The sequence below is a fragment of the Plectropomus leopardus genome, chromosome 23 (assembly GCF_026936395.1).
Source record: "Plectropomus leopardus strain MGB_pleo_1.0 chromosome 23, ASM2693639v1, whole genome shotgun sequence".
NCBI lineage: Eukaryota > Metazoa > Chordata > Actinopteri > Perciformes > Serranidae > Plectropomus > Plectropomus leopardus.
Window position 1 is genome coordinate 7,815,069 of NC_142198.1, and position 24,348 is coordinate 7,839,416.

Below are 24,348 nucleotides of genomic sequence, written 5' to 3' on the forward strand. Positions count from 1 at the left end.
GCTTTAAGAAAGCATGTACTGAAATGTGTTTGCAGGAATTGATAAAATACTGCTGTCTCTAGTCAGCTTCATAATTTCAACAGATCTCCCGTTTTCTCTCATCTCACTCGAGTAAGACTTGCTGAAGTGAGGAATCAACAGCAGAAGGGGGGGGGAGCAGAGGGTATGATATTTGATGAAGGGAGCGAAAGATAGGGGGGGGTGTCGGGAGAGACGGTGCCTAAACCAGTGTTAATTGAACACAGCTGTACCTCGTTAAACATTAATTGGCAATTAATCACCCCCCCCCAGTTGAATATATCTTGAATATGTCTTTTAAAATAGAGAGAGAGTGGGGAATAAAGTAAATTATTCACAGTGGCACAAGGAAAGCCTGTTCTCGCTCAGCCTTCCTCTCTTCTTTTTCTCTCCTCCATCCTCACTTCTCTTTCTCTCCCTCTCTGTGCTCCATTCAGCTCATTAATCTAGTTTTCTGCCTTTATCTCCGCTCGCTTCCTTCCCCTCATCCGTCTATAGTTCATCCAGAGATAGACAGAGAGGGGAGTGAAAGAGTTGTCACAACAAGGAGGAAGTGCCAGAGGGGAAAGGAGGGATGGAGGCAGAAGGAGAGGCCCTGATGCTCCTCCATTAAGTGGATCTTGAAGAACAGTAATATCAGTGAACAGCGTGTGTTGCTTTGTCTGCATTTAAGTTGGTTAATTTAGAAAATGCTGTTAACATGCTGAACACAAGACTTACAGGTTGTTTTTGTACAGATCTGTGGAAAAGGTGCGCACTTTTCTTTTCTTTCGAAGGCATTGGTGTTGCACTCATACAAAAAGTGACAGAAATAGTTGTGGAAAGACTGCCGGACCAATCGCTGTGAGACATGCCCATGCTTATCGGTTTCAGAATGCTGGAAAACTGTGAGAAAAAATCGTATTTTCAGATTTAGCCAGCTACTTTGGATGTATTTTGAGAGCAACCTGTGAATGCCGCTGAAGTTTATACCCAGCATATGTGGCCACAGGCACTTTCTGTTCCAGTGTTTGAAGACATACTGTGGAGTGTACTGTGTGTGCAGTAAACCCAGTCTGTCCTGCAGATCCAGTGTGTCGGGCTGCTCTGCCCAATGCCGCCAGCTCTTATATAACAGTACTGATTACAGCAACAAGGGTGACCTGCGGTGCACTCACTGACACACATTCTTTGTCTCCCGCCTTCCCTCGATCTGTCACTATCTCTTCATCCCGGCTTGCACTTGTTTCCTCTCCCCGAAATCTCAGCTATTTCCATCTCGCTCAATTAAACGCTCTCTTAAACGCTTTGTTTCCCTCTGTCTCTTCTCATTATCCGTCGCTGCTTGCTCTCTTTTCGCTCTCTTTATCGGTGTCACTTTGGCTGCATCCCAAAATTCCCAGCTATTACTCACTCTCTGCGCTTCTACATCTTTACCCGCTTTTTCACTGTCCTCTCTATCAGTCGCCATCTATCTGCCCTCACCATCTAAGTCTCTCTTCTTTCCCTCTCTCTCCTCGTCTGGGCTTCAGCTCAAATATTACAAATGCTATTGCATACTGGCTAGGGGCCAAATCAGCAAGGCGATAAATCAATACAGCAAGAGAATTATGTAACGTGCCACCATATTGACTGGCCCTCTCTCCTCGTCCTCCTCCCTGGGTGGTTTCCTCCTCCGCTCCTTACTCTCTGTCATCGACTCACCTTGTTTTACTTGCCCTCATTTAACCAGATAAATTGTCAAAGTCTTATTTGCAGCTTTGGCTGCAAGGTTAGTTTTGGGGTGAAGGCAAGTCATATACACTGATGTGCAGGTTCATGCAGAGTGCAGCTACTGGCACCAAACAATTAGCACCTGTTGGAAGTGATAGGAGGATAACTGCTAGATGATGAGAAAAAAATGGATAATATAAATGGATAATATTTAAGAATACTTACAACCTGACAAAAGTTTGAATCAGTGAAAAGGACAAAATTGAAAGCCAGTTTATTCAACATTCAGAAACTGTTTAGTTTAGAAGGAAACAGTCTTGTGATATTTGCACATTTTTTGGTGGTCTGTGTGCACGCTGATCATTTGTTATTTTGTAGTGGTTAATTACAGTACTTCCAGGGCCCCAGGCAGTACACGAGAAATGAAACCTCCAAAAACACAAACTATTGGCCAGTGTATGTGCTCTGTTGACGCAGTTTGTCCGTGTGGAGTTCTTTGTAATCTGCAAGGTTGTGTTGGAAATGTAAGCCTCACTTGGAGCAAAGACGTTGTTACCTTGTGTTGTGAATAAGTTGAAACTTGGTTTTGACCTGTCTGTTTGCAGGTTCTCCTTGTGTTTATTGGGGCAATACACTTTAACTAAAGCACTGGCTTCAGACTGGAGCTCGTCCTCGTATCAACATTTACTCTGCATGTTCATGGCAGAAATATTGGACCGTTATGTCACCTTGCTGTTCTGTATATAACATCCAATCGCGAAAAGGGGGAACAGTGGTCTTGCCTCTGAGCCCGGATCGGAGGTAGTAACAGCCCCGTAACGAGGTCTGTTCTGTGTGAAACTTAAACGCAGAAAGTGTGATGTTTAGATTTAAAAAGCAGCTGTTAGCGATTAGCAGCTAATAAAAAGAAGAACAGCGGCAGTAAATGTCCACAAATTCGGAAAAAAAGGTGAGATTCTAGGGCTCCTAACTCTCCGAGCAGAGAAAAAAAATGCGGCGCCATACAACAGAGGTTTAAAGATTGTTAATGATATGTTACGCCATTGTTATTGTTTAGAGAGCGCTGCTGAAGCATGTTACATGTCACACAAGAGGTCGGTGTCGTTGGGTTAAACGTCAGGCCTCTTTTGGTTCTGCAAAAGCAGATGCTACCGAAAATCACACACTGGAGCGGAATGTTGCCAGAGTTGTTTGGTTCTGTGTAAACATGCACAGGAGGAATAAAGAAGGGACTTTAGAGGCTGCTCGAAAGTGCAATCTCTGTGGGCTACAGTGGATGGAGAGCTGCTCCAAGAGAAGTAGGGTTTAAACACTAAGGACAAATGCGTTGTCATGTAAAAACTTGGTAAATAAGGCGATTCTGCTTCTATGTCAAAGCAATAGCTATCTGATTTTCTAATTTAAAAGGCCAAAGTGTAGACAGTGGTGTGCAATGTTAAGTCTCTTATCATGCACCAGTGTTGTGTGCAGGTATTCACTTGTTTTTATGATTTAATTAACTCGTTAGTGTGAATTTTCTCTCTTGGTTCATTGTTAAACTTCCTTGTTGGATGCTCCGGTGATATGAGATGTCCTCCCCTGCTCAAAGTGAATGTTTGTTTGATGCACCAGAGTGCCAATGTGTATTGACAGTGTGACGCCTGGAAATGAGAGTCGGCTCTTTTGTGAGTTAGAAAGCCCATATCTGCATCTCTATACAGAGCAATGTTTACATGTATCTTGGCAGAAGCCTGAAGTCAATACATAATTTTAACGTTTTACATCCATGAATTCTCTTTATTCAGACGACATTCTTCTGTTGCAGAATTTGGATGACAAGTTTTCAGGTTTTCAGCTAAAATTTGAGAGTGTGAGTGAGTCTTTAATTTTTCCAGGTGTCTTTGTTTTCAGAGTGCAAGTTGAATAGTGTAAACTGATGAAAACAGACAAAAAAGCAGTGAGCATTAGGTGGAGAATATGTCAAATCACTGAGTAGATACACATCAGAAACTAATGACACACAGCATTCGATAAAACCCGCTTCAACAACAGGTTCAAAAAATTAATCTAATGCATTAGTGTTCATTAAACTATGTGCAGAGTTCAAGGCTCGTCTGACTTAACTGTATGAGATAAAACTAATTAGAAGTGGTTATCAGCTGTATAACTTTCCATGGCAGCTGTTCCCTGATGAAAGGTCTCCACTTCAAACAGGCTGATTTAGAACATGCATGCTATACAGCAGGAGCTACAATGAAATTAACCTCTTTCTGAGGGCACATACGCTCAACAACTAGCACATACTCAGCTGCTGATTTTATGGAAACTTCTCAGTTTGCCTTCAATGTTTCTGTCTCAGTACTCTCTGTTACCTTTCCATTCTAGTCATGCAGTCTGGAGCTGTGGCTCCTGGTGCCCTGGCTTCTTTATGTAGGGGGGGGGGCGTCTATAGGAGTCAGTGAGTGCAGTAGTAGTTCCTATATTTCCTCCAGCCTATGCCCTGGTCAGAGAGTGCAGCGGCTGCATGCTGTATTTTCCATACCGTCACCCCCTACCGCTCTCTCTCTCTCTCTCTCTCTCTCTCTCTCTCTCTCTCTCTCTCTCTCTCTCTCTCTCTCTCTCTCTCTCTCTCTCTCTCTCTCTCTCTCTCTCTCTCTCTCTCTCTCTCTCTCTCTCTCGGCTTTCCAACTGTACTTTTTCTCTCCACTCTGGAATTTCATCCTCCTGCACGTGGCCGGCACTCAAGAGGGCAGGCTCTGTGTGTGTGTGTGTGTGTGTGTGTGTGTGTGTGTGTGTGTGTGTGTGTGTGTGTGTGTGTGTGTGTGTGTGTGTGTGTGTGAACGTGAGCGATAGGAAACATCTCCCGAAGCAGAAAAGGAAACATGAAGCATGTATTTTTTTTGTGTGTAGGTGTCACATGCCAACAATTGGGCACTACTTGTTCCTCTGTTTCAGCCTGAAAGCTCAGTGGAAGTCAAACATAGTATTTGTGCTCATTGTAAAAGTAGCACATTTGGCACCAACACATTTAGTAAAGGGCAATCAAAAGATTATTTGTTAGAAAACATTATATGAGAGTTTGTAAATGTCATTTTGAATAGTTGTGCAACTTGAGAAGTCTGACAAATGCACAAAAAAACACATTATGTAATATTGATCTGGAAAGCTTTTCCTTTGTTCAACAAATGTCAAGTGATTTCCTCGAGGAACTAAACAAGAAATCACCCACTGATAACACAACAGAAGAAGAGAGAGAAATCCATAACGTAATGCATAAATATTGACATTAATTCTTTGAGAGAACAACTTTCGACTTACTTCAGTAGTTCTGGATATTGTTATTATTGGTAATAGAAAAGGGGTACAAGAACAAGAAGTGTGTGCAGTCAAATAATCAGAGATTCTCAACAAACCCACCAAAGTCAGCCAAATGCATTGTGAAGAGAAACCGATGGCAAATGATTTAATTAGTACCCATATTGTTCATTGTAAATATCCAGCCTATAGACCAACTTCCTGTTTTGACTTTAACCTACAATACTTACAGCAGTTGCGTGTGTGCACAGTTAGAGAAATTATAACTGACATTTTGGGTGCGCTCACTTTTGGTTTTAACTTCAAATAATGTGGTTTAGATAATATGACTAAACCATTGTCGTGGTTCAATGTGTCTGATCATCTGACTGCTCTGGTTTCTCACCCAGTCTCATCCCACCTCTGTAATTACGATACAAGATCTGCCACACATTCATTTATTTGTGATAGCTCGCCATGATTAAAACATCTGCTGCCACATGTTGATTTTTATATTTTTAGGGCTGGGCCTTTCTTTACGCGTGCCGTTACTGTTCGCCTATTCATTGCATGACACTCTTGGAGCACAGAGCATACTCTGGGCACAGAAGGAGCAGTAGAATGTAAGACGCAGTGAAAGTGAAACTTTATCGTTCATTGCATTGGGTTCAAAAGCTGCTTTCACTCGCCTCTGCAGCAGCTACTCCTTTAGGGGCTTTTAGCTTGTTCTTTTCAGTGCTGTCTGCACTGTGACCCGCAAGAACATCTGAATTTAGAGAGGGGGCACAGAATGATAAAAAAGGGACACGCACCCGGTGTCAGACTCAAGTTGTATTGAACCACAATGATCTACTCAGGTTCAAAATTAAACCAAAATAAGGACAGCAAACTAAGTTTACAAAGAGGAAACAGCAGTTAAGCAATCGTCTAATCGAATTCGTTGAGTTAGAAACAAAAATTAGATATAGAAAATCCAATCAAAACACTTAATGCTTGCTGAATGAAGTTAATAAAAGCAGCAAAAGAGTTTCCAAGTCTTCCGGTGCTCATGATGTACCAGATCTATTCTGAACTAGGAAGCCATTGTTCTCATCCAGCCACATGCTAAACCCTTATCGCTGGCTTCACACATCTGTTAGAGCAGAGATGTTGGTGCAACAAATCCACATCTGTGCAGCAACACACACTGCAGCGTTTTACAACCCAGATCAAGGTTATCTGCATCCATATTGATTTGTTTAGTTTTTACTTTTTTTAATCATCAGCGTGCGCACTGTAGGTTAACGCACGTCTCCATCAGGCTTGCATCACACTAATGAAGAAGAGAAATCGAGGTAGAGTGAACACAGAGGCTCCTTCTGCTCTCCAATCCCATCTGTTTGACACACAGAGGTAGGGAGGGGAAGGATGGAGAGAGAGAGAGAGGGAGGGGTGGTAGACGAATGAGAACGAGGCCAGATCAGGCTGAGGGAGGGATGGGGGGTGGAAAGGGGGGAGGTGCTGTTTAGAGAAAGGCAGGGAGTGAAAAAAAAAAAATCAGAGGGAGGCAGGCTGGGGGGTTGGGCTCCGAGCCTGTGCATGTGTATGTGAGAGAGGGAGAGAGAAAGCAGCAAGCGAATGTGTGTTGTGTATGTCTGTGTGTGTTTGTGCGCGTGTGTGCGCTCGCTCTGTTCCTTTCCTTTCTTTGTTTGACTACTGAGTGGGGAAAAAAAAAAAGCGAGACAGAATATAGAGAGAGGGTGAGGAAGAGAAACACAGATAGAGGAGAGGAAGAAGAGGATCTAAAACGAGAGTCACTTTTATTTTTTAAAGAGGGAGAGAAGAAGAAAGACAAAGGATTTTTTATTTTGGTCTGTTTTTTTCTTCTTTTTTTCCCCTTGCAGGCTGTAGAATAAGAAAAAAAATGTATACCAACAACAACAAGAGCACTGGATGCTTTTGACAACAGTGTCATATTCAGGAGCAGTGTGTGTTTTGTGTGCTGGCTCGGTGCGTATGTGTGTGTGCCGAGGAGGTGGGGGGAGGCAGCCCGTGCAATTTAAAGGGAAAATACAAGGCACACACAAAGCTGGGAGCGCAAGCAGGCAGGCAGGCAGAGAGGCAGGCAGCAGGAGAGGCAAGGAAAGGAAAGGAAAGGTAGTGGGAATCTGCTGAGCTGGCTGACGCTTTAACAAACCTCTTTGGGATTTTACACCACCAAGCCGACCCTGTGTCTCCCTGTGAGCTCGACCCGAGCTTGGCCACGGTAAGACAAGCCTCCTATCCACGAGCTCTCAGCTGTTTCACTGCTACCGCTCTGCAGACAAAAGCAGGAGAAAGTTGCTGTGTGTGTGTATGTGTGTGTGTGCAGATGGAGAGGAGCTAAGCTAAAGGCTGAAGCTAAGGCTAAAAGGCGTGAGGAATGCAGCACAAAGGGAGCTTGTGTGCTCCAGCTGGGGCTGTGTGTGCATGTGTGTGTGTTTGTGTGTGTGCGTGTCTTTGTGGATGGGCTTGAATGTTTATGTCACGGGGCTTCCCAAACTTTTGCATGTGAAGGATGCCCCAAAATAGACAAGCACTGGACTAAAGAGCCCCTTTTTGGTAAAAGATTTGTCCCGTCCTGGCTGGTTGTGTGCTGAAGGTGGAGAGAGTGAAAGCTCCCACAGTCTTTATTTCATGTCTTCTGCTGCTTTTCATGAAAGATTTTAAAGTAATTGTCACAAACTGGGAAACAAAAGGGAATCGTATTAAGAAGAGTCTTGAATGTTCCAACATGTTAGTTTAAAAACCAGTGGTTCATGTCAGAGCCGGGCCATTTAAATACCCCTGACGGCTACACAGCCAGCTGGCTCACCGGCGCGGAAAACAAAACAGAAAAGTAGTTCATTTTTACTTCTTTATCTCTTTGTCCCTTTTTTCTCACCCCTTTTCACCTTCTTCATCCACTTCTGTAGTCTGTCTTTAATTTCACTCATAGCTTTTCACTGATTTATATGCCAGTTTGCACAAAAGCTTTCTCTCTTTTTTTCTTTTCCTGGTCTCCTTTTTCTCTCCTTTTTATTTTTCCAATCGCCTTTTTTTTATCTCTCCATCGTGAAATAGACAGGTGACTGTATTGAACATGGATCTTGTGACTTTGCTGCCTAAGCATTAATCGGTGACTGCCTATCTCTTGTGCACACACACACAGATGCCGGCTTCCATTAGCTTCTTACACATAGTTAAACACACAGCGCTGTGCTACACAGTGTGTGTTGTCCTGTCCAGCGTGTTGTGGTCTGGGGGCTTTCAGCTTGTTCTTGTCAGTAGTCTGGGCTGCGGTCGGCACTCGTTTTGTAAATGTGTGTGTGTGTGTTACTGATATATAAAGAGCTAATGGGAGCCGGCGCTCTGTGTATTTGTGTGTGTATGTGTGTGTGTGAGTGTGCATGCTCCTCCCTGCGTGAGGGTGTGAGAAACATAACACTTGTGCCGGCGTCTGCCTGGAGCTAATATTGGTGTCAGTATGTGACTGTGTGTGTGTGTGTGCGTGTGTGTGTGTGAGCGTATGTGTGTATATCAGTCCCTGTCCTAATTAAATCCATGCCCCCCCGTGTTCAAACCAATACAAATATTCCTAGAATAAAAGCCTCACTAGAAAGACATCTCACGCGTACTACTGTAAACTGATCCCTACAGTACTCCTCCACACACACACACGTGAGCGCCCGGTCCGCACATGCGCACATACACACTTCAACACACAAGGCAAAAATCACTGTTACTATTCCATTTGTCACCCCCACCCTTCCTGCCCCCCTCCCCTGGGGAATTTCCTCCTTTCTCTCTTTTCATTAGTTCATTACCAGCGGAAGTAGAGCATCCTCTACTCTCTGACATTTCTCCTTTCCTTTTTTCTCCTTGTCTTACTTTTTTTATTCCTCCACAACTTCCTGTCCAACTGCGATTATCCAATATCCAATGGCGTGCCAGGCGCAGTTCAGCCAGGGTCGCCTGCTGTGGGCTGGAATACATCATAGCTGCTCGCTCACTACCTGACAGAGCCTTGCCCGATTAGGATATACTCTACACAGGACACAGCCAGCACTAATGCTGCGGTAATCTGTTTATTCTGTTCTGCTGTTTCCCTTGAATACAGAGAACGCTGTATTATAGGAGAATATGTTATGGTATCATATTATATTATGGTATGCCAAAGTTAATTATGCTAGGATGGATTACTTCTTTATGGAGTTCTGTTTATTTGATTAAATGAAGTAACTTCATGAAGTAACTGTGGAAAAATCCGCTGTACAGTTAAAAAGACAACTATTATCTGATAAATGCTTGAACTTAACTTGATTTAGAATGGGCTTTTATTATATTATAGAGCAGTTGTATAATATGCAGAACAACGTATGGCATATCAGATTATATTTTATAGTAGAAATGATTTGATAATATAAAGTTTTTATTTCTGTGTCATTCATAGCATTTGATATACAAATATTTTCTGTATACCTTTAAAAGAAATAAAGTTTATGTGCAAATTGTTATGTGAGTTTATCATGTTAAAGGATTTATTTCTCATCTCTCGGCCTTTCCTAACTTAACAGTCTGATGTTCTGAACCCAGTATGCCTTTCCTCTCAGTAAAGAGGACAATAAAAAACAAAACAATAAAAAAAAAAAAACATGCGAGAAGAGAAAAGATACAACATAAAACAAAAGTTATGTTTTTAATTGGGCCCAAAGCAATAAAGTATAATAGCATCCATAATGTGGCGAGAGAGATTCCATTACTTTACATTATGGCTGTTGTTTTCGGTGTTTTGTTTTTTCTCTGTAGGCTCCAGTTTTGCATAGTCATTAGTTGGGGGGAGGGGGTGACCCGGCCCAGCTGTGAGGGAACGTGTGTGTTTTGCAGATGCAGATAAAATATGGGGATTTGGCCCGTGATGACAGTTGATTCTGGAGCTGTCTGTGTAGCAACAAGCCATTTCCTGCATTGAGAGCCATTAGGACGCCACCCAAACCTCCCACCCCCGTCTGTCACCCACCATGCTCCTGTGTTCCTCTGCAGATGTGCACGTACACACACACACACACACAGAGGAGGTGATGGGTGGAGGGGTGTTTTTGTGATTGAATTTGTGTGTGCATGTGTGCTGCTCTACTCACTACCCCTCCTCAGCCCCAGGGGCAGTCCCCCCACGGCTGAAGGGGGGAGATTGTGCATTCATTGGAATGGAGGCTGAGATGGCAGGGGGGAGGAGGAGGGTGAGGGTGATTGAGTGTGCTGCCTGGAGAAGAAAAAGGGAGACAGAAAGAAGAGAGAGAGAAGAGGAGAGGGGGAGGGGTGGGCTGCCTTGTGTTTAAAACAGGGGAAAAGGGGGAGGAGAAGGAGAGGAGCAGACAGGCAGGAGAGGAGGTTCAGGGGTGGAGGTGAGGGGAGGCTCGCTGGCTGGCGCCGTGGCTGGGTTGTGTCTGTGGTGAGAGGGGCTGGAGCTGGGTTAATAACAGCTTGTGTTCGAGGAATAATTTGAGACACAATCATGTAAATAAATTTCTGTTTGTTACTCTGATCAATAGAATGTTACATGTTGTATATTTATAGGATGTGATTTTTGCCAGAATTCTTGCATAATGACTTAAGTTAAATTCAGTTGTGAGTCTTCAAAGTGATAATTTACAGATACCTCTTAAATTTTTGCGCTAACTTTCGCCATATGTAATTACTAATTGTATGTTGGTTCATGTTTTTTTGGCACTTCTTCCTGCGTTTATCACAATACTACACTCCACTTTCCCTGAAATTTCATAAATATTTCAGGATTTATGCGATAACACTGAATATTGCGATGACAAATATTACTTAATATTAAAGTGAGTTTTGCACTGGGTTTGCAGTATCATGATGTTACGGTATAGCAGAGTATTTAGAAATGCCAAAGGTATTTTTTTCGATACCGTCATAAACAGGCGCTCCTCTTTCCATTAAACTCGATGTATGTAGTGCACAGCATGCACCAGCAGAGCTCAGTCTCTGGTCTCTTCTAGTGGAACAGGCAGGTTAGCTGAAAGACAACACTTTGTTAGTGCCGCACATTTACACCAATAATATACTGTATACCCTGTTGAAAATCAGCCAGGTATGAAAGATTTTGTACCACTCAAACCTGTCTTGCGTAGAACCTGAGCTTGTGCCACGTTGCCTCACCTGTACCCAAAGTTTTCAAGTAGGCACAGCTGCAGACAGAGCAGCTACATGACCAAACCACTAGCTACATGACATGCCCACCATATCTACACTTCATATTTGTTCTCTACAATGTGGCATTGTAGAAGTTGGTGAGTTTGCCTTGTACTGGTGGTGAGTGCGGGTTTTAGGGGCGTGTCATGTATGCTCCATATGGAATGTGTCTGCAGCTATACATGTCTCAAAATATTGCCAGACAGCTGACGTGCTGTTTTTTTAAAGGATTCTGACCAATCAAATAACCCCCAATGACGAGGGCTCTGTCTGATTGGCCGGAGAGAGCTAACAGCATGGCAGATATCAGACAAAATAGCGCCTATAGACAGAATGTAAATAAACACGTTGTTACTATATTCAAATTTCAATATCACAGTCTTTCGCAATGTGTTTCTCGCACAAGCTGACATTGCAGTGACATCAAAAAATGAAAGATTGAGTAGCCCTGATTCAAAGTTGAGTTTAGTGCAGCATCATGTGGCATCATAGAGTGAAAATAAAGATATGCATGTATATTCAGATTTGCTAGTTAATACTTAAAACAGAGTGTGTTTGGAGCAAATATTGCGGGTTGTGTATATGTAGTGGGTGGTACCAGCTGGCCTTGTCTCTAAAAGATTTCCAAGGTGCAATGTGGTGTACTAAATACCACATATACATTTGTGCAAATGCTAACAGTATCCTCCTTACACAACAGTCAGCTGTTCAGAGAAATACTCTCCAGAATGTGTGCCAGTTCCTTTAAGAAACAGGCTGTGTTGCAAAGCATGTTTCTATGGCACATACACACACATACAAGTAGTACAGTAGTTTCATTTCATCCTGTGGCTAAATGTTCTGATGTGAGGTTTTATCTATGACTACACCAGTTTCATATTCAATAGCACAGTTGGTTAATGCACAGAGGGATAAGGCTTAGGTGGTTAATTCTATTATGCGGGGTCATAGGGTTCAGGCAGATTAGCTTCGGCCTTGGAGCTAATATCCGCCACAGAAAGTAGCCTGTGTAGGTAGCTGTGTATGATTAGCAGAGAATAAGACAAAGAGAGCGACAGAGACATGATGAAAGACAGAGACAGGGAGGTTCGGCAGTCTGGTGGAAGGTCAGATCCACGTGCTGCGGCCTGACTTTCTTATTAATTCAAGTTGGTCTGGATCAGAGCTGCAGTCAGGGAGATGCACAAGAGAAAAGAAAAGAAAAGGACAGGAGATGGAGAGATATCTGGGAGAGTGAGAGAAAAATATCCATGCTTAGACATTTAAAATGCGCCCCCCCCCCCCACCACCACCACACACACACACACACACACACACACACACAGGGCCATTGGCAGAGGTAGTGTGCTGAGTGTGCACATGGCGTCTTTGTGCAATGGAGACGAGCTGAGGTTTGTTGATTTAAGGTAATGGCTTCCAGTTGTCTCAGTCAGGAGAAGGCCGTGTCACTACTACTGGGGATAGACGGGGGATTGGCAGACTGAGTGAAGATGAAATCCAGCACACACACACACACACATGCACGCACCTGAACACACAGAGATTGTGTGACTGTTATATTGGTTTCTTGTGTTGGCCTCCGTAACAAGGAGCTTGTGACTGACTGACACAGGTGTGCGTGTGCGTCTGCATTCTCGAGCCCTCGCTGCATGGCTGATTTTTATCACTCCTTGGCAAAGGTCAACAGTGGAGCTGTGTGTGTGTTTATAGCGTCTCTTGCATAATGTGTGTGAAAAGGTTGTGGATTGTTAAAATGTGCTCGCTCTGTAATGAAGGATCAGAGTTCTTTATAGCTCATGATTTAGGGGGAAGGAATGAGAAAGAGAAGAAAGAGAAATGTTGAAGGGTTCAGTCACTTGAAAGAGTGTTGACTTTTATAACCTGTCTGGTGTTTGACTGCACAACTTTTACTAGACATTGCTCTTATTTCTGCAGTGCGTCTTTATTTCCCAAAAAATGATGCATGACCATTTCTGAGATGAAGAAATGTGTTTTGCCCCTCTGTTGCATTGCTTGTGTTTATTATTAGCTGCTTTTAATGTTAGTAATATCTGCATTGAAGCTTGCACTCAGGGTTAGAGCAGATGTTAAATGCCTTTAATGTGAATGACAAAAAAAAAAACAGGTATGAGTGCACAAACACATTCTCATAAACACACACACAAACACATGACAACTGGCTCATGCCCTGTGTTTTTACTGCACTCTGTAATTGTGCACGCAACAAATGTGCAGGCTCTTTGAAGGTTTCTGCTCTAATGCTGTCCTCCTTTTTGTTTTCTCTCTATTTGTTTATTTGTGGTGTTTCTCATCAAGTGATGTGGTCATGCCTGGCTTCTAATTGTTTGAAGTTGTCTCTGTACTTGTGTCTGCATCCGCAATTGTGTGTGAAGCTGAGTGCTTGGGACCACTCTCAAAGGTGGATGCAGCTTTGGTTTTGCACTCAGTTTGAGTGCCTTGGGCAGTTTTTGTGAATGAAAAGGTGTGTCTCTGTCTGGAGCTCGCTTTGCTCTCAGGTATGTTTGTGTTTGGCTTCTGCTGTTGATGCAACACGAAAACATAGTGTTCAGTCGTGCCTCGTCTCACAGGTCTCACTGGTTTTACTCACTTTTTGGAATAACGATGCAATCCCAGGCTGCACGTATGAGGCCATGACATGATGTGTTCCAGTTTTCATTTTCTAAGTTAATGTAATAAGTAACGAGTCTTCATTGAAACCTAATGCTTAATGCTTAACAATATAGGCTACTTGTACATTAGAAGCTGAGCAACATGGGCAACGCAGCAATACACACACAAGTTAACCTCACATCCGATTCCAGTAATCAGGTTAGTGCACATCTGTGGATGTACAACACAACATACACACGCATCGGCTGTGACATGTGAGTGGCCCCACAGTGACCTCAATCGATCCAGCTGATTGACTTACAGTAATGCATTTACCAAATTATGTTTCTAAGGAGGTGGGGGGTTAATAAAAGGAGAAGAGAAGGAAGAGAAGGGTGTGTATTTGCGTGTGTGTTTGCAGCGTGACAGCTGTAATTAACTAATCAACGAGGAGGGGGAAGTTTTGCTTTGTATATTATGCGTTTAGAAGTGTCCTTTCCTCCTACTTCTAATCTTTCTCTTACATTTCTACCCCCTCCTTCCTATGTTACTCACTTCCTCCCCCTTCTCCTCCTCCTCCTCCTATGCCACACTGTTCTCCCCCTCCTCTAATATTTTTTTTTACCCAACCTGCCACTTCCTCTTTGCTGTCTTCTCCCCTTTCTTCCTGTCTTTTTCCTGATCTTGCTCTCTCTCCTGTGTTATACAGCCTGTCTCTTTAACCCACTTCCATACTGAACCCTGACCCCTGTCACTTGTGTAACTTGGAGAACTGTGCCTTTGTACATGCGCCTGTGTCACACAATGTTTCTCGCTCCACTTCTTTTCAATACGTGAGTCACAAGTCACAGCTGAGCCGCACAAGAGTCGGTTTATTTGGTAAGATCTAGTTTAATCCTTCAAATTTGCTACTTTATAACCTGTTTAATTTTCTGTCCAATGTAACTCACCTGCTTTCTTTATTATTGAGTTTTAGCAGATTCTTCTGTGTGTATGTGGAGACATTATTTAATAAGTCAAAGTGTGTCATTCATGCATTTGTGAAATGGCAGGTGTGCATTCAGTGTGTGTATAAAACACAGTGTGACAAATCAAAGCTGCGGCTGCCTCTGAGCATTTACGAGGATATCTGTGTCGCTGCGTGAGTGTGTCTGGAGGGCAGTGAGTGCACTGTGACCTTTATAGGTCTGTGTGTGTGTGTGTGTGTGTGTGTGTGTGTGTGTGTGTGTGTGTGTGTGTGTGTGTGTGTGTGTGTGTGTGTGTGTGTGTGTGTGTGTGTGTGTGTGTGTGTGTGTGTTTGCTTGCCCCCAGACCGGTAACATGATATCTGTCTCAAGGACTTGAGCCCTCCATCCCTCCTCTGTCTGTCTGCACCCTGCCTCTCCTTCCCTCTCTCCTATATCTTCCCCTCTCTGTTCACAGCCTTCTCTCCTTTCTGTCTCCCCCCCTTCCTGTCTTTCATCCCTCTCTCCCTTGTCCGGTCTCCCTTTTCCGCACCTAACCATAAACTTGTAAATCTGTGTCAGTCAAAACCTAGAAATACATCTGTCCAAAACCTCAACTCCTCTGGCTTTTTGCATCTGTATCTCTCGCTTGCGCACACACACACACACACACACATACTTACACAGACACACACATGCTGTGATCAGATGGCTTTGATTGCAAACATAAGAGAAAAGAAAAGTTGATGGGTGTGTGCTTGGTGGGGGGTCAGTGTTGGTGTCATAATTGATTTTCTCTGTTTCCTTTGTTTGACTTGTATTAGATTTCACTCTGGAAGCTGCTTACACTGTAATGTTACAATATAGTTGTGTGTGTGTGTGTGTGTGTGTGTGTGTGTGTAGGTTAGATGGTGCAGAGGGATGGAGGAGGTCATGAGACAGGCTGACTCTCTCCCACAGGATTTCTATCACAGTGTGTGTCGATGTCTCCTCTGTCAGATGGTCAACACTGCATAATCGGTCTTCTTCGTCCTCCCGTGTTCATTCAGCACGAACATGAAAACTATGACCTGAAATATGTACTTGAGGCATACAAAAACCCAAGTCCGAGCATGTAAGGAGCTGTGTGAGTTGAGTAGCCTTTAATAAGAGACGGCTAACACATTAAAAACTCCTACACTCATCAGCTGATGGTTATAGGCTGACGTGTAGGTGGTTTTAATATACTGAGGCAGTGTTGTGGTTCTAATGAGCCAAAACTGGAGCTCTCCACCCTCCCACTGCCCACTGCTACAAAATATATTCTCAGAAATCTTGCTGTTTGTTCTTTCATAAGTTTTAGGCTCCTCTGAGTCTTTTATTCAGAGTTTCCAATCAAACTGGAGCTTTAACACGGGGCAGAGCGTGCACTGTGTGCTGTTTGGGCAGTGTGTTTGCAGTTTCCAGGAGCAGTGTGCATGTGTGCGCGTCCTGTACTCTGTTGCCATATGGCGGCTGTATTAGCCCACAGTGTAAACACAGCTGGTTGCCTCCCGTGGCTGCATGGGTGAACAGCAGTCTGCCTGCAGATACAAAAAGCCCTAATAGGAGGATCACATTCACCGCTAGTACATTAATATGGCTATTAGGCACATTGGGATTCATGATGTTCTATTTGTAAGGCACATTAGTGTCAATGTAGCAGCCTGATATCCAGACTATTAGTGATGTTAAGCCAGCAATTATTAAGTCCCGTAGTGGCTGCTCGCATTACATTGCTGCAGGCAAAATAATTGTGATCATATTTTTGTGAATATTGCAGTCTGAACATGAAACTTCATAATGTTCCCTTTCATGAAAAAAACAAAGTATAACCTCTTGAAATGTTTAGTCATTGTCACTTTTCGGATTTTTAAACCATGCGGTGTAAACCGGTGAGGGTAGAAGCTTCCTGTGTTGCACAGAATATGTGCAAATACCATAATTTGTAACTATTCATATGTTTTTGCTGATAAAGGTGTTCATCAAAGAGTAGACTGCTTACGGTCGTTTGAAGCAGAGACACAAAGACGGAGATAAAGCAGAGAGGAGAGGGCAGGTACTGAACATTGCACATCATAAATAAAATGTCAGAAACACTGGTGCATGCTAGCCAGTGCTCAGGGTAGCGTGAAATCTGCTCTCGCCCCCTCCTTTCTTATCTTCCCTCCCTATCGCGCTCCCTCTCTCTCGCTCTTTGTGCATGTGCGTGTCTGCGTGTGTGTGCGTGCAGGGTAATTGAGGTGTGTGACCTTGCTGTAGGCCTGGCAGGTGTGAAGGGAGGGATGGAGGAAAGCAGGGGATGAAATGAATGGGGGGGGGTGGCATTGCTGTTATATGTTGGCAGACTGATAGCCCGCCTGCATGCATATATGTATGCTAATGTTTGGCATTCTGTAGTGAAAAGAAATACAAGTGATTGTGTGTGTGGGTGGAAGCACATTCTTCTGCTGTAAGGTCCTCTACATGCGACTTGGAAATGAGATCATGTGTGTATATGTTGTGGGTGTATGTGTTATCTAGCAGACGAGACTGCCTATATAATTTTCTATATGCACCAATGTGTGCATCTGAAACTGTTTTGCATTAAAATGGTTGCATGTAGTATTTTTAAACATAATTGTCCAGTTGTAAAATCTTACTGTACTTTCGAGAAACCAATAAGAGTAAAGTTGGAGATGATTGGCAGCCTTTATGTCTAAAACTGTCTATAAGATGACATTCCTGATACGCCCCGTTGCTCGCTGCCACAGAGATGGGTTGTCTCTTCTGTCCCACCCTGGTGTTTCTTTGTTTACCCCTTTATATTAATCTGATGTAGGACTGGGCATCATTTTAAAAAGCACAATATTAGTACCAATTCCTGTACTCATAATGTGATACCAATACCAAAATACCAACAGAGTATTTCATTTGATATATTTTTGTCAACTTCATTCGATACCCATCATGTGAATGAAAACATTCCCCAGACGCCTACAGCGCGTAGTATAGCCATACTGTCGAACGTGTTGGTAGCATCTGGGCACGCCAACTGCCAACTCTGTGCAATACGCTGCACTCGACTTCACCACACCACAGACTGAATGGGTGGTAGCTGCTGCAGGAGTGCCAATTAGACATTGCAGTACAAACCAAAGAATGCTTGTGGTGGGTGCAAGTAGGATTAAATGCAGGTATCATAGTGGAGAAGTTTTGATACTACTTGGTACTGGGTTATTTCGGTCAATACTTAAAAGCAGGGCTGCTCGATTTGTTTTGCATAGGGGCCATTTTTACAAAATGAGAGGAGGCCAGGGGGACGTCACAGCTGTCCCGCACAGGTCAGGTGTACACAGGGGCGTTTATAGGAAGGGAGGACATTCAGGTCTGAGACCAGATCTCTGTTGTGGGGTCTGGGGGATTGTGGCACAAGCTCTATTTTTTTTTATGTTAAAATTAAAGATATTTTTAGGGGCTTTTTTGCCTTTATTGGACAGGATAGACTTAGCATGAAAGGGGGAAAGAAAGGGGACGACATGCGAGGACACAGCCTGTGTACATGGGGTGCCCGCTCTACCAACTGAGCCACTGGGCTCCCCGACAAACAAACAAACAAACTTTGATGCTTTTTTTTCCATGCACTCTGGCACTGTATTTATATTATATGTACAAAAACAATCCCAGTGTGAGTAAAGTTATGGTCATTGTGAATTAGAAAACGGTTGGGGGTGGCCAACCTGGGGCCAGATTTTGCCCGCGGGCCGCAAGTTTAGTATCACTGCTTCAAAGGTATGGAGTCGTAATACCCAAGTCTAATCTGATGGCAATTTAATGTCAGTCTCATGCCTGAATAGGCATTTGAGTCAAGACTGTAGTCTTACTACGTTGGATCAAAGTAGTAATATTTCTCTCACACTGTCAATATGACACAAGTCTGAACTGCTCGCAGATTCATGTGAAAGCTAGAGCAGCAGCACAAAGAGAGAGAGAGAGAGGGATGCTTGTCTTATATTACCCTCTTATACCACTGTAATCCATTTTATTATCTCAGTCAGCATCTCTTGTGCACAAAGGAAATAAGGTCTTAGTAATATGCTATGAGATATTTAAAATTTAAAGTTTTTGAGTAGATCCATCTATCAGATCAGTCTACAGCAACTATTTCTAACACATGGACATGAGCAGTTGGCTTCAGTCTTAATCTGGGATCCTGAAGATCTGCCCTGTAAATCAACCCCAAAACTGATGAGGGAGGAGAGGCCAGGGGTGATGTGATCTCCTTGAATTTGTTTAAAATTAAGCAGCTGTGTTTTGCACCAATTTGACAGTAATTCTCATCATGTTCTGTAATAATGAATTGATGTCACATGCAGCTCTTTTAACATGGTAAGACACATTTGCATCTCCACATTGAGCCGACCATGTTCTTCTCCACAGAATAGTGTGGTTGCAGACCAGAGAGGCAGTAAGCTCCCACACACCCATCCCCCTCTTCTTCTTCTTCTCCTCCTCGTCACTCTGTAGCCTCCTCCCCTCTGCTCTCTGCACAGTAGCACAGTGCATCTGTGTCATGTCACTGGGTTCTAGCGTCCTGGAGTAACCCCCCTCCACCCCCACCCTCCCATACCAGTGCAATCTCTCTCTATGTCTCCCTCTTTCTCTCTCTCTCTCACTGTCCTTGTGTGGCTTACACTGTCATCCCCAATCTCTTCATCTTTCCTCCCTCCACCACATCCCTCGCTCCTGTCTGTTTTGTCCTAAAGGAGTCTCCCTCTTTCGCCTGTCTCTGTCATCCTCTCTTTCTCTATACTTACTGTGTGTGTCACTCACCCTTTCTCTCTCTCACCCCGTCATGCAGCACAAACACAAATACACATCATCGCTCTCTCTCTCTCTCTCTCTCTCTCTCTCTGTCCTTCCACTCTCTCATGGAGCGTACACAAACATAAAACTGTCTCAGTGCATACATTAATAGATCCAAGCTCCTTAGCTGGCTGCTGCATGCATAATCTATCTACTCATACAGAATGTGAACAGCGCACTTATGAAGCTGTGTGTCTGTGTGTGTGTGTGTGTGTGTGTGTGTGTGTGTGTGTGTGTGTGTGTGTGTGTGTGTGTGTGTGTGTGAGGCCCTAGGCTCCTCCCCTCCAGAGAGAGACAGACAGGTGTGGACCAGATTGAGTTCCGCCTCATTTCCTCTGCCCTGTACAGCTGGTCAAGGACACACATTTACGCACACACAGGCATGTCTTGGACACATGGTTATGCAGACACGCAGACACACTTCAAATACAAGGACAGAGTCATGCATACTGCACACAAAAGACACAATACAACATGTAGAAGGATCAAATGCAGCATTAGCATAAACTAGGTGTGTGTGTGTGATGTGTGTTCATGAGGCTGCCTGCACTTGAATTCCTATGGAAGAGGATTACAGGAATGATTACAACAGATTGGCAGAGTATTTCCATGGTGACGCTGAAAGATTTGCAAATGGTGGAAATCCGGCTCCAGTCTAAAGTCGCCAAGTCCCTCCCCCAGCATGTTATATTTATACTGTATCCAACACACACACACACACACACACACACACACACACACACACACGTAACACTACACTCACCATTACAATATTTATAGCTGTCTTTGGTTATTTATATATGACATGACAGCGCTCATATTGGTCGTTCATTTTTCATGCTGGTATCAAATGTATCAACATCAGAGGAACATTATGATCACACACTCCTGTGCACACTCACACAACAACAGCCGCCGCTGACATCAGCAGCTCTTGCGTTGATGTCAAGGCACGATTTTATAAGGCTCAGGAGAGCTGGTCATTGACCATCAAAAGAATTCTCCCACTCCAAGCATTTTTCCGCCACTTTAATTTTTCATTTTTATTTCAGGCATTTAGCTGATTTATCGCAAGTGCAACAGCAAAGTGATATTACAATATTACAATCAGCTAACAGTAGGGCGCACAGGGTGTTAAAATAAATTGCTTTGTTTCTGCTGAGATGTCCGATATAATAGAATGTGGTAAAAAGGGCTGCAATATTAAAGACCGTTAGGTTATTTTTCTTTCCAGTGTGGATAAAATGAAACCCCAGATTATTGTAAAGCCCGGTTAGATTATGTTCTTCAGGTTTGGTGAGACAGAGGATGTGAAGCATTTCTCAGCAACACCATGAAATAGATTTCACAAAGCTTCTCTCTGATTTGTTCTGTTCTGCCTTCTGTCTGCTCGCTAGACTTAGTTTCTTTGTTATGGCATTTCCACCTTGATAGATATACTGAATAGTGGCAGGTGAGGTTGGGAGGGGCTAGCCACCACCCCACACACATATACACACGCAGATATCCTATACATGTTCTGGTGGATATGTGTGTGTGCCCGTCTACTGTGGCGCCTACCCAGTGCAGGAAGTGTGGGGTCACAGTGTCTGGAGGGCAGCCAGACGGCCTCCCTCCCGTTTAAATGCCCAGAGACTTTGCCTTTAAGAACGGCAGCCTATAGGAAGAGCTGTTCCATACAGACACAGAGGGGGAAGCAGGCGGGGTTGGTATGTATACATTATGGGGTTGTATGCTTACTTGCTGGTGAAAGTGATTGAGTGCTTGTCATATTGTGCAAGTACATAATGCGAGTGTGTGTGTGTGTGTGTGTCTTTGTGTGAGTCTTTGTATGTGTGGGGGGTCCTGTGAAGACGGTATGAGCCACCATGTGGGGATCACGTGTGCCACAGCAGATAAAGAAGTCTTTGTGGGCAGATGCAGAAGATGCAGCGCAAGCCACACACACACACACACACACACACACACACACACACACACACACACACACAGTAACCTATATAGACATACTCTGCTGCTCTTTCACATGCTGCTTCTCAGCTCACTTTCTCAAACAGATCATTGTTGAAGTCACCCCGTGTGGCCAGTTTGCAAATAAGAAATTTCCATTTGGAGCCTTTTATATTTATTAGGTATGAAATCATTGCGGTCTGGAGCGAACACACACAGCGGTGTAATTGTAAAGGCCTGAGTCAGTCTTTTTGGTATGTGACGGTTAACTTAAATGGCATTGTGCAATCGGATAGTACAGTTTAGCACCTCTGCACTGGTATGTGGGCTTGGCAGGGCTTGTCTGACCACTCTCCAACTTTTGTCTCTCTCACACACACAGACACACACATATAATCAAACACCCAGCGCCATAGACAGTAAGTGTGCATCCTGGGCTAATGCCTGCATCTTTAAACACACCTTCCTCATGAGCTCTGCTAATACCCTCTTCATATTGCACACTCACTCACACACAAACACTGTTTCTTGAAGGGTGAGGAAAACATTGTTGTGACTCATTATCAGAGTCCCTCCACTTATCACCCTTGACAAAAACGTCTCTCTCTATATTCTTCTTTTTCTAATGTGTTTATTTTGTTTAGCTTGTAAGAAGGGGACGCCTCAGGCCATATTTCTCAGACTGTGTTTTTGAAGCGAGTTTAGGCATGCCAGCTGCCTGCTGCTCTTCCTTCTAATGTTGTTGTTTTGGAGCTACCAGCACTGTGTTCAGAGAGTTGTGTTGTACACTTAAGAGTAACATGTGTGTCATAAGCTTGAGGGATCAGCAAGACCAGTGTCTCTTTATGTTTGTTTGGCATTGGGAACTGATTAGCTCTTAACATTTTGCTTTTGAAAAGTCATGATTCCAACATTTTGTAGTCTGTTTAAGATTATAATCTATACAGCAGGATATGCATATTTGGTGGCGGTCAGATAAAGCATGTGCTTGTTTACCTAAGGGTCTCAAACCATTTGGAGCATAAATGTGGTCAACAAATAAAATGGTAGTCTGCTCTCATGATTTATTCTGTAAATACTGAAAAGAGGTACTCAAGTATCCCACTGCTGTGTTATTCATGCTTAGCCGTTTTTGTTCTGCTCAGTGTTTCTGCACTCGGGTACGTTGGATGCTTTTTTTAGGGATGAGTTGACAAGTCAGAGCTTCAAAGTTTGACGGCAAAGCCTTGCTTAATTTTGGAGGATTGACGTCACAAGACTGTGCCGGCGTTCACTGCTGTGGCTCTGAATGCTGCCTACAGCTGTGAGAGACACACTGTGCTCAGCTGCTGTGCTTTACTGTGGTTTGTGTGTGAGTATGAGTGTGTGTGTGTCTGCGTGTGAGTGCACGTAAAAGAGAAAGGGCAGTCAGGATAAAAACATCCAATGACAAGTGTTAAAAGGGTTATATTCATCAAAGGCTCATTTACTCGTGCTTACACAAACATCTCTCACACACACAAACTCTCCCTCTCACACACACACACACACAAAATCATACTGTTCACAGGTCTTGATTTTGGCAGCAGCAGCCACAGTCGAGCTGCTTTCATTAGCGTCTGTCTAGACGCAATTTATTACCAACTGTTCATTCTTGTCTCCTCCTCTGTGTCTGTCTCTCTGTCTTCCTATTTGTCTGGTTGTGGGCTCACGGCTGCTGAGTTTTCAGACAGTTTTGGTTTGTGTGTGTGTGTGTGTGGCTCTGGTTGGTGAGTCTGTCTGTCTGTCTGTCACCTTCCTCCTCTTAAAGTGGGTGTCATTTTCTTGTTTCTCTCCAAAGAGGAAGTCTGTCTTGTCTATCCGTTCATTTGTCACACGACTGCGTGTGTGTGTGGGAGTCAGAGTGGGTGTGATGGTTTCTGAGCCAGGCGTGGTTTTGACCATGACCTTTTACTGAAGCCATGTGGCAGAAGTTCACTGAGCCAAAACAGCCCCGACCACAGTCGACCTGACACTCCTCTTCACTGTCTGTAGCTCTGCCAGCTCCAGTCTCGCAAACACATGCATGTTTATAGGCAAATGAGACAGAAAACAGACTTGCTGCCTCTCATGCATGCACACCAAAATAAAACATTCTTCACTCTGTTTAAATCCAGTTTATTGAGCTTGAGTGGCGTGACATTTGATATATTAGCCATGTAGCTTTCTAAATGGCAACAGATCTGACAGAAAGTGCAAAAACAGATGAGTCTTAATATCTTCATCTTTGGAGGTTTGGATGAGAAATGAAGAGTGGTTAAAATCATAAATAACATCCAGTCTAAACAGATTTAACCAACTGAATGACAAAAATGATTACCACTCCCCTCTGTCCTTCAGTCAACAACACTACCATCTCACAAATGTTCTTATCTACCCGCATCCTGATCTCACACACACGATCAGGATGCGGTGTGACTGCGTTCCAAGTTGTTCGCGAACCAAAGTGTCCGCGCTTACGACTAGCTCCTAGAAGTGTGCATGCTGATCAGCGCTCATATTGTAGTATCTGCCCCCAGGCGAGTGACTACAGCTTCATTCAAGGATTTAACTTGTTCTGAATGACCGCCTTTAAACACACAACAGAAAACACAGCAGCAAATGGTCTTGACAGAGACACATACACTGGCAGACAGTGAATGTAGGGAAGACGGAGAAAACGAAAACCCTGTCATTTACTAGCACTCCTGCAGCAGTCTGCTATTTCATTTGTGTGTGCAGGTATGAAGCTTGCTGCCCTAACTTGAAGACACCTACTGAATCACTAGTG

At 43.6% G+C, this 24,348-nt stretch overlaps 1 protein-coding gene across 3 annotated transcripts in view; it reads left to right on the forward strand.

Moving 5' to 3' along the window:
* kdm6ba (lysine (K)-specific demethylase 6B, a) overlaps positions 1 to 24,348 on the forward strand; it is a 117,233-nt gene that overhangs the window by 50,462 nt on the left and 42,423 nt on the right. The window contains exon 1 of one of the 3 annotated variants that reach the window (XM_088073185.1): positions 6,566 to 7,228. The exons of the other annotated variants lie outside the window; for them this stretch is intronic. The gene's annotated coding sequence lies outside the window, so the exon portion shown is untranslated. Of the gene's footprint in view, positions 1 to 6,565; positions 7,229 to 24,348 lie in introns of those variants that run through there. 3 annotated transcript variants of the gene reach the window in all.